We start from the raw sequence: 10,831 nt of genomic DNA, 5'->3' as shown, positions 1-10,831 counted from the left end.
CATTGTCCTGAAGTAACAAGTCCATCCCCTCCCCTGGAGTGTCAGTGCAGGCCACGAGGGAGCAATAACAAGGTGCTTCTACCCCTCCTAGCCAGGAGGGGAGGCCTAAGGGAGATCTAGAACCACCCTCAACCTAGCAGTAGTTAGGGATTCCAGAGCCTTCCTTTCTGCTGTCATCAGAGGCTGAGTAGGGAGCCTGGACTTCCATTATACCTGGGACAGGAGGGAAGTGACGATGAAAGGGCAGCATGAGGGGTCCCTGTGATGTTGGAAATGTTCTGTGTTTGTATCAATGTCATTGTCCTGGTAGTGACATGGTCCTACAGTTTGGCCACATGCTACCACCAGGTGACACTGGGTCAAGGATCTCTCTGTGTTATTGTTTGACAACTGCATGCGAGTCTACAATGATCTCAAGACACAAAGTTTAACATAAAAAGTGAAAAGTGGAAAAAATAAATATACTGTCTTCTGTTCTTCATTCATTTATTTTTTACATTCATTTATTCATAAAAGTATTTAGCAAGGACTTCCGGGGCACCAGGCAGTGAGGATCCTAAAATGTGTAGTTTTAGTTCTTGCCCTCAAAGATTTATTAATTTTTCAAGAGGACACCAATACGTAAAACAATAAAAAAGAAATAAAATCCTTCTTAAAATAAAAATGGGTCATTTGAAGGCTCTATATTTTATCATCCTTCCTCAAGCGGTAATGGTCAAATGACCAAAAAAAAAAAAAAAAAAAAAAAAAAACTTTATAAAATACATTAGGACTTTCATGAGTTCCTATCCAGAATAACTCAAGGAATTTGCTCTGTAAGAAATAACATCCCACTAGTCAGAAGGCAAAATCTATCTATGCGATGGATAATTGGAATATATTTATATCTTGCATTTCTACCTCTTTGAAATCTACCATAAGTATCATCATCCTTTTCCATCTTATAATGGTTTAAATAAATAACATATTTTCAAGGTTTTAGACTGCATTGGCTTAACTCTCAAAGTACCACTTCTGTTTTCTCTCTGTTCTGATCCAAACTGTTAAAGTCATTCACTTTGTACCTTGATCATCACTCTGTCCCCATCAATGTCAGTCTATGATGGGCGGTCCTACAGCTCAGGCAAGGTTTCAAAACCTCCCCAGTGTGACTCCAAGGTAAGACCACATTTGGTAGAAATAAACCTGCAAACACTGAAAAGGAAAGCCCAGTTTCATCTTATTCTTGTCTTCTCTTCCCATTGCTTCAGCTTACTTCCACAGCCTCACAGAAAATCCTTCCTTGAAAACCAGTGGTCTCTCCTCTCATGTGTGAACTCTTTTTACAGTGGTTTTTGAGTGTGTGTCACTGTCAGATTTAATGCAATGTAGATCAATGTTTCCCCAACTCAGTTTTATATACTGGTGACAGTCTGTGACAAAGTTTTTGTTAATGCAAATATTCAATGAAATAAAGGAAATACAGCACACATTTTACAAGGCAAACACATTCAGTTTAAATGATGGTCTTTTATCTCGATGTTATGTTTTTCTCTATTTTGTTAAATGACTTTTCTATGTAAAGGTATTTATTATGGATGGTAGTTACATTTTCCTTTTTAATGATCTTTGCAAATGAAAAGTTGATGACCCTGTGATGGTCTATGCCTGTCTTTTCTGCGACATATCTATGGTTGAAAACAATTATCAAAAATATTGGAGACTATAAATATACATTTTTTAAAAGGCAAGCAAATCTTGCCTTGTGACAGAGTGAATCTTCTGAAGTTCCATGGAAAACTAAGAAATGTTCACATATTCTTTGAGAGTTACAAAGCACATTTGCATTTTTATAGACTCTGGGAAGTACTACTGAAAAGACATTTTTAACTTTGTGTACTATGGAATTTTCTTAATTTGCTCAATCATAGAATTCTTATATTTTCTACATTATATATTTGTTCCATAGTGCACACTTTGGGAAATGCTGTCATAAATGAAGTATGATATATTTGAGTGGAGAAAATTGTGGGAGAAAGAAATCTTGGTAAGATCAATCAGACAAATGTTTATGGAAGTGTTGCATTTGGGACAAGATTATTTGAAAGTCACAAGGACTTGATTTGGCTCCAGAAAGAGGCCAAAGATAAAGATCAAATTAATCTATATAAGAGGCTGCAAGCAGAAATGGCAACACATCCCAGGCAGCTGATCTAAATGCGTAAAATGGGCAAGGATAAGGTATTGGGGAATGGTGGGGAGTGTGGTAAACTCTAAGCACTGCCCTGTTGCTTGTCTCAAGTGGATTGTCATCATTTGAGAAGGCAGGCATGATGGGGGTGTCATATCTTTTGGATTTTGAAGAGAAGACAGAGATCCAAAATTTTCCATGAAAGATTTCTCTATTTTTATTTTTAAATTTTTATTTATTTATTTTTTTGACACAGAGTCTCGCTCTGTCACCCTGGCTGTCACCCTGGCACAATCATAGCTCACTGTGGCCTTAACCTCCCAGACTCAAGCAGTCCTCCCACCTCAGCCTCCTGAGTAGCTGGGACCACAGGCACGCATTACCATGCCAGGCAAATTTGGTTTTTACTTTAATTTTTTTTTTTTAAGATGAAGTTTTGCTCTTGTTGCCCAGGCTGGAGAGCAGTAGCATGATCTCGGCTCACTCCAACCTCCGCCTCCCGTATTCAAGCGATTCTCCTGCCTCAGCCTCCCGAGTAGCTGGAACTACAGGCGTCCGTCACCATGCTTGGCTAATTTTTGTATTTTTAGTAGAAATGAGGTTTCACCATCTTGGCCAGGCTGGTCTCAAACTCCTGACCTCGTGATCCACCTGCCTTGGCCTCCCAAAGTGCTGGAATTACAGGCATGAGCCACTGCGCACAGCCTGTTTTTACTTTAATTTTTTTAGAGACAGGGTCTCACCATGTTGCCCATGCTGGTCTCAAACTCCTGGGCTCAAGTGATTCTCCTGGCTTGGTTTCCCAAAGCACTGGTATTACAGACATGAGTGACCATGCCCAGCCAATTTCTCTATTTTTAAACATTCACAATTCAAAGCTAAAACCAAAATGTGAGCCTAATATATAAGCATATGTATCTATTATAGATGTATATATGTATGTACCCATATACATATGTATATATGTATGTGCATGTACACTTATATATATGTGGGTACATATAATATATATACACATACATATGTGTGTACATATTTTATATATATACACACGTGTGTACATATTTTTTATATATGTATACACATATATATTTGTAGGTGTCTCGTTTGCAACCTAGACCAAAATTTTTGTAATTTTGTGACATTTATTTGAGATATAATAATAAAATATACTAAATCAAAAATTAGGGTAACATTGGGAGTGTAAAGCAAAGTAACCATGAATGTTTAGTCTCAAGATCCAGTTAGGCCAAGATGGCATTGTTGTGAATTTTCATTCCCAAGAGGTCATATTCCCGCTGTTTCCTTGTTCATTGAGAAGACTGAATGCACCTGCCTGCTGCATTCTCTTCTATTTCTCTCTTTTTGTTCTCCCCTCCTGGATCCCCTTGGCAAAGAATGGCACCCATGTATGCACCTGCTTCTTGTACTGCATCTTGCTGAGTATCAGCTCTAAGCAAAAAGGCAGATTTAGTTCAGCCATCATGAAGAGCAGAGAGAGAATTCAGAAGTTTCTTATCACATCTGATCTACGAATGGTGTGGGAATCAGCACTCAGACTGTATTTGTGCCTGAAAGTGTTAAAAAAAAAATCACAACAACTGCTCCTCAACTCCAAAGAGGGCACAGAACTCTCGACGTCAAATTAAATTTCACAACTTTAAAAAGTTTATCTCATAGTAGAAAAAATTACTCTCCATAATGTTACTAGGAATTATAACACTGTCATCTTTGATCGGCACCCACATCCCAGTGGATGCAAACATACACAGGGTGATTTGAATTGAAAAGTTGGCTACTAAATTCACAGATTGCTACACATTTATTTGTGAGAACAACTGCTTCCAACACCTAAAAGTTATCACGGAAAGAAAAGGAGGTGGCAGCTCATGCCTGTAATCCCAGCACTTTGGGAGGCTGTGGAAGGAGGATCACTTGAGCCCACGAGTTTAAGACCAGCCTGGGCAACACAGGGAGACCCCCCTCTCTACAAATAATAATAATAATACAATTAGCTGGGCATGGTGGTGCATGCCTATGTCCCAGCTACTTGGCAGCCTGAGGTGGAAGAATCACTTGAGCCCAGGAGCTCGAGGCTGCAGTGAGCCGTGATCGCACCACTGCACTGCAGCCTGGGCAACAGAGCAAGGCTGTCTCCAAAAAAAAGAAAAAAAGAAAAGAAAGAAGGAAGAGGAGATTTTCAGTGGACGTCAGTACTTCTTTACTGACGGTGATTTTGCTCATCCTTCTGTCCTCTGCCCCTAACAATTGTCAGAATCTATTTTGGTTGGAGAAGTACATGCTCTGGCATCTATTGTGTAGTGACCAGAGATGCTGCTAACCCTCAGTCATACAATGCACAAGGCAGTCCCCACAACAAAGACTTCTGACCCCAAATGTTGATGGTGCCATCATGGAGAAGCTGTGTTATATGCCAAGCTAAAGAAATGCTGCTTTGCATTAGCATATCACACATGCTGAAGCTTCCTGCAAAGCTAGCAGAGGGGGTGATTTCATTGTACATCATTCGTTGCCAAATTGGGTGACATCTTACAGAATCACTGCTGCTTTCAGGGTGGAAACAATCTTAATCTAAGTACTTTGCAGCACATTCATATGGTGGGTTACAATGTGTAGCTACTACCTGGGCCAACACTTCGTATTTCTGCTTCTCGGTATATGTGGGAACCAATGGTGTCCTCTCGAAGGACAACTGTGTGTTCTGAATTCATCTTTGAAGAGATTTAAAAAATTGTCACCAGCACCTAATACCTTACATTGGCTGCTTCTCCAATTACTTCCTGGAGTCTATTGTCAAACACAGGTTGAAGGAAACAGCAATGAGAAAGACAGACAAATGTGGTCCTCACTCTTGTGGATCTTCTGGTTTAGACCACAGGTCAACAAACTTTTTCTGTAAAGGGCTAGATAGTAAGTATTTTAGACTTGTGTACCACAGGGTCTCATAGTAACAACTCCTCAACTCTGCCATTGTAGCGCGAAAGCAGACATAGGTAATATGTAAGTCAATGAGTGTAGCTGTGTTCTAATACAACTTTATTAATAAGAAACAAGCCACTAGCTAGATTTGTCCCATGAGCTGGAGCTTCCTGATCTCTGGTCTGGATTGGTGAGACAGACATTATTCAGATACATGCTTGACTAATTATATTTTCCAAACCATCTGTCTGGTATTCTGTCCCCTGGCTTTCTGCATGATAATTCATTTGTTATATTCATATGTCAGTGTAACTGCCACCTTCTTAAAGAACTCCTCCCTCACCACCTATGAAAAGTGGATCAAAAATTGTCCCTCTGATAGTTCTCTATCACACATCCTGCATTATGAGCTACCTGGTGCATATAACCCAAATTAACTTGTTCATATATTTGTTCAATCTTTCTTTACCCTGTTTGTCTTTACACCTCTTGGAACCTCGGCACATAGCAGGATCCCCCCAACCAACCATAACCCACAACCATCACACTTGCAGGCTATAAAGGAAACTTATAAGAACATTCTCAATAGTGAGACCTAACTGGTCCTGGAGAGGATCAAGTTTTATACTTGATAATAAAAATTATCACTGAAGGAACTAGTAAGTCTAGTAGCTAACAGGAATTGAAGAGTATTATGCACCAGGCAATGTTCTAACCATTTTTGTGTATTAACAATTTTACGAAGAGTCAATATTATCGTTCATTTTATAGATAAGAAAAGAACTCATAAAAAACTTGCATAAGGTTACTAGTAAGTCTGGGATTAGAATCCAGAAAGTCTAATTCTTGCTCTTAGACACTGTAATATGCTGTCTCTACTATAGCCCCCTACTCACCAAAAAATTTTAAAAAGTTAAAATCCCGTAACCAGAAACCAAAAACCTGACCATACTGAAAAGGTCACATTGTCCTCGTGTATCAGAGAGAGAACCTAGCAAAACCAGTCCATTTTCAAAATGTGAAATTTCCACCTTTGGATGGATTTTGGGAAATTAAAATTCTGAACCTACAAAAGCCTGGGGTGAAATTGGGTATGCTAGTCTTCAAGCTCTCTGGAGGGGGTTGACGTCCTTCTGCGTGGGGCTGCTTTCTGCAGCAGGGAGGCCAGCCCAACACACTGCAGGGCTGTCATGGCGACCTTCCAGGGTGGAATGAATCCATTGAGAATACAGCTTTACGGGGCCATGCAACAAATGCATCAAATATTTATTGCCAAGAAATATTTATTGCCAATTACATGAATGTGAAACAAGGCATCATCTCTGGCCTACAGAGCTCTCAAGCAGGGAGACGGGTGAACACGAGGCTGCCTTGAGATGCGGGAAGGGAAATGCAAAAGAGGGGGATGATTCCAGGGTTTCCAGGGGGAGCAGGGCTGGTGCATTTGTGTCTGCATGTGTGGCAGACAGGCGCCAGATTATGGCTTTGTGAGTGACATGTGGCTTTAGGAGAAAGTGCCAGTCCTAAAGTGCCATCTGGACGAGCCCTAATGTGGTCATGTGTAATCTTAATACTCATCATCTGATAATGACTGAGTACTTACTTGGCACTAGACACCACCCTAAATGTTTGAATATATCATCTCACTGTGTTCTCACAACAAACCCCTTAGGCAGCTACCATTTTTATTGTCATTTTCTATATGAGAAAACTAAGGTGTATAGGGGTTACATGATTTTTCCGAAGTTGCATGGGAGAGCAATGAATAGAACTTAGGCAGATTGGACTCCAGGATCCATTCTGGTAGCCACTGTTGCCAGCAGTCATAACCTGGCTCTATCTCCATTTTCCACATGGAGAAAACAAGGCTTAAGGAAGTGCAGTGACTTCTCTGAGATTTGAACCTGAATTTGAGCTCATGGTCTTTTTACTACTCTAAGATAGTAGTTGTGGCCCCAAATCCACTTTACGTAATATCCCTTTATGAGAACTTCAAAACAATTACCACTCTAAAAAGAGGTAATGAAAACTGATCTGGGTTTCTTGGGCTTGAGAAGGGACAGGAAGCAGATGTGAGAGATAGATCCAAAGGCTTAAAGACCACCTGGCCATCAAGACATAGGAAAGAGAAAAATTCTGTTGGTGGGTGTCTAGAATCTTGGAAATGCCATATTGCAGAGATAAACAAGACAAAAGGAATAGCTTGGAGAATTAAGGCAATTATATTACGTTATTATCCATCATAAATAATGTCAAACAGGCATTTCCCTCCCAAGAATTACCTACTAAATTCTGGGAGGTTTACTCTCTCACAGTCACACTTCAAATATGATATTTTAAATCCAAAGACATAATATTTGATCACACACCCTAACCTTTTGTGGTGAAGACATACACTCTAAATTTTAAAAGCCTTCTTCCAGAAATATTTAAAGCTAACCATCCCATTAAATAAGTCCCGGATATCCAGACAGTATGACTGGGATAATATGGAATTATTTATAAAGATAACTTGTTCTGAGAAAATTGTTATGCTGAAGAGAGGGAAATCCCACCTTCTGTCTTCGTTCATGAACTGTGATTAAAACCAATTTATTTGAGATGTATCAAAGAGAGCTAATAAGTAAAGTGGATTTGGGGCCACCCGGTTAGGTGACGGGTCTTTTGGTTGCTTTCATGTGGGATACCACCTCCGGTTGGTTACACAGCAGCACATTCTCATCTCATAACTGTGGAATTCTTGAATTTGGAACTGGCTTGGTTCACTTTGTGTAACTGAAGCCTCTTATTTTGGGTTGCCTAATTCTTGTCATTTATTTGCATGCAATCTTTTATCATTAAATGATGCTTGGGTGGATCAGGATAGAATCCACTTTGTTCTCTAAACCAAGAACTCTTTTTCATACGACCTTGAAAGTAGGAGGTTGGATCAACCATGCTTCCCACTGAGCTTGTAGTTAACACATGCACATATATGTTCCTGGTTTGCCAGGCCTTACCCAGCCTGGCCCCTGTCCACCCTTCTAACTTCATCCCACTCCTCTACTCTTTTTCTCTCCAGATTCCAGCCTCAGGGACTCCCTCCATTTCCTTGAACCAATAAAATTCCTTCCTGCATATTCCATTTGGGGGACTAACATGCTCTTTCTTCCTGCCTTAACCTGATTTGTTTCAATTCATTCTGTCCATGTCAGTCTAATTGTTACTTCCTCAGGGAACAACATCCTCTTCCCCGAACCTGGGCCATTTTCTCCTGTTACATGTCATTACTCCACCAATTTCCTCTCCTCTAGATAACTGACATCAATGAAAATTAAATGTGTTTCTGCTATTATTTATTTAATGTTTATTTTTTCAAAAAGCTACAACTCCCTATGGGCAAGTCATCTGTGGTATCTTTAGTGCCTAGAAAAGTGCTTGGCACATAGCAGTTGCTCAGTAAATCAAAGAATAAACTAGTGACGAATGAATGAGTAAATAAATAAATAAATGATTAGGTTGCCTAATTCCATTAATTATGCTCTGAGGATGTTGCAGAAAGGCAGCTCAAGGTCTTCAGAACTAAAACTCTGAACTCTGATTCTTATTCTGAGGTTTACATAAAATTTCTACATTATTTTATGCAAGTATTTCTTCTATTGCTTTTCTCAGTCTTAAAAAATGTTTAATCAAACAGTCTTAAACATATTAAGATGTTTCTCTATTGCATAAAATCTACTCATTAAAAGCATACGATGTTACTGAAAAATTAGAAATGAAAAATTAAAATTTGTTATGGCAAAATTACCCAAAGTGTGGTCTGGGAGTATGAGTTTCACGGGATATTAGAGGAAAAAATGTTCCATGATCAAGTGCAATTGGGAACCTTAAAAAAGCAAAAAGATGGCCGGGCGCGGCGGCTCACGCCTGTAATCCCAGCACTTTGGGAGGCCAAGTGGGCGGATCACGAGATCAGCAGATCGAGACCATCCTGGATAAAACGGTGAAACCCCGTCTCTACTAAAAAACACAAAAAGTTAGCCGGGCAAGGTGGCGGGCGCCTGTAGTCCCAGCTACTCGGAGGCTGAGGCAGGAGAATGGCGTGAACCCGGGAGACGGAGCTTGCAGTGAGCTGAGATAGCGCCATAGCACTCCAGCCTGGGCGACAGAGCGAGACTCCGTCTCAAAAAAAAAAACCAAAAAAACCCACACACACACACACACAAAACAGCGCAAAAAGATTCTGTTTGTTTACTTTAGTGAAGGACTCCTAGAGCCTTGAATATGCTAATGAGTATTATGAAAACCAAAGAGGAGGATTTAAAATGATACGTTTTCTAAATATATTTGACCATAGAGAATCATCTGGTCATAGACCATCTTTTGGAAATACTGCTACGTGTAACAAAAGACAGGTTAATATTTCATGTTTATGCCTGCTTTGGGAGAAAGAACTGTACTGATTTTAAGAGGAACTCCACTTATCCCACGAACCAAATTTTAGGAACTATGCTTCCTTGCACTGGCAAGCAACTTCCCATTAAACGCCAACTCTGGTTTATGGTTTAAACATCATTAATAACTGTATCATTAGAACGGAGACCTGGAGTTCTCATCGTCACATTCCATATGGAGCTCTCATTGGGAAAAGCAAAGGGCAGTCAGTTTAGGAGTATTTACAAAGTAGAATTCATATTTTAAATGACACTGTTGGTGGGAGATCTCCATAGAAGCAAGGAGTAGCAGTATTCAGATCTGGAAAACTAATCAGATTCTAAGACAGAGGCTCAAAACTGGACAGTCAAAAGAAACTTGCAGAGGGTTAGCTTCTAGCAGGAGACAATAATTCAGAAGATCAAATCAAGGCTGTGTGTTAGTTTGAATCTTGATACAAAACAAGTAACTTCAAAATAGTTCAAGTCTGAAATTCAGAAGAATATGGGCTCCACCAATGTGTACTTGTCAACCCCTAGTGAATAATATTTCTGTTATATTTAATGACTATTGGGGATGACTCATGAATTTGATGGTAAGCAGGGTAGTCTTGTGGCCTCGGGTATTTTTAAGCATCTAAGCAGAAAGGGGGAATATTTAAGGTAGAAAAAGGACATGAATTTTATAATAAAAATAGCATGAGTGTTTGGTGGACGGAGTTTAGGTATCTCTATGGAATACAGAGTTAAACAGATTACCATATGTTTCCTTCAGGAGCATTTGAAAAATGAAGACCAAATGTGTTTTATAGAATGATGTTCTTCATAATGCAGATAGCCACTGATTTGAAGCTGCAGCTAAAATAAATATGATACCTTTTGAGTGCTATTCACAGACACTAGTGACCTATCAATTTCCCTATCTCGGGAAAAGCGAACTGGAGGATGACAGCTCACTCCCAGAAGAGTGGTTGATATATGTTAAGTGGCTGTGTCTCTGCTTCTGATTATTAATTGTGGCTAATATAGAGAAAGAAGATGTCCCCAGACTATGCAGACGCTTCTCGGAATGGGGATGTCTTCAGGCATAGTGGGAAGAGGTGCTGCGATAGTCAGAAATTCCAGATCTGGTTTCCAGTTGTGCTGATAAACCTTGAGGCCAAGCAAGCTTAAGCTTCTTAGACTGTCACATTTCAGGCCCTGGGAGGGTCCTACCAATGTGTTGTCATGGTTATATGTATCTCTAAAATCTGTAAAGCATAATGTTTCAGGCACCACTGGTTAAGATGCTATCTTTTCCCACTCCTAC

The sequence above is a fragment of the Chlorocebus sabaeus genome, chromosome 2 (assembly GCF_047675955.1).
Source record: "Chlorocebus sabaeus isolate Y175 chromosome 2, mChlSab1.0.hap1, whole genome shotgun sequence".
In the NCBI taxonomy this organism is placed as follows: Eukaryota; Metazoa; Chordata; class Mammalia; order Primates; family Cercopithecidae; genus Chlorocebus; species Chlorocebus sabaeus.
Note: the sequence above shows the minus strand (reverse complement) of the source record.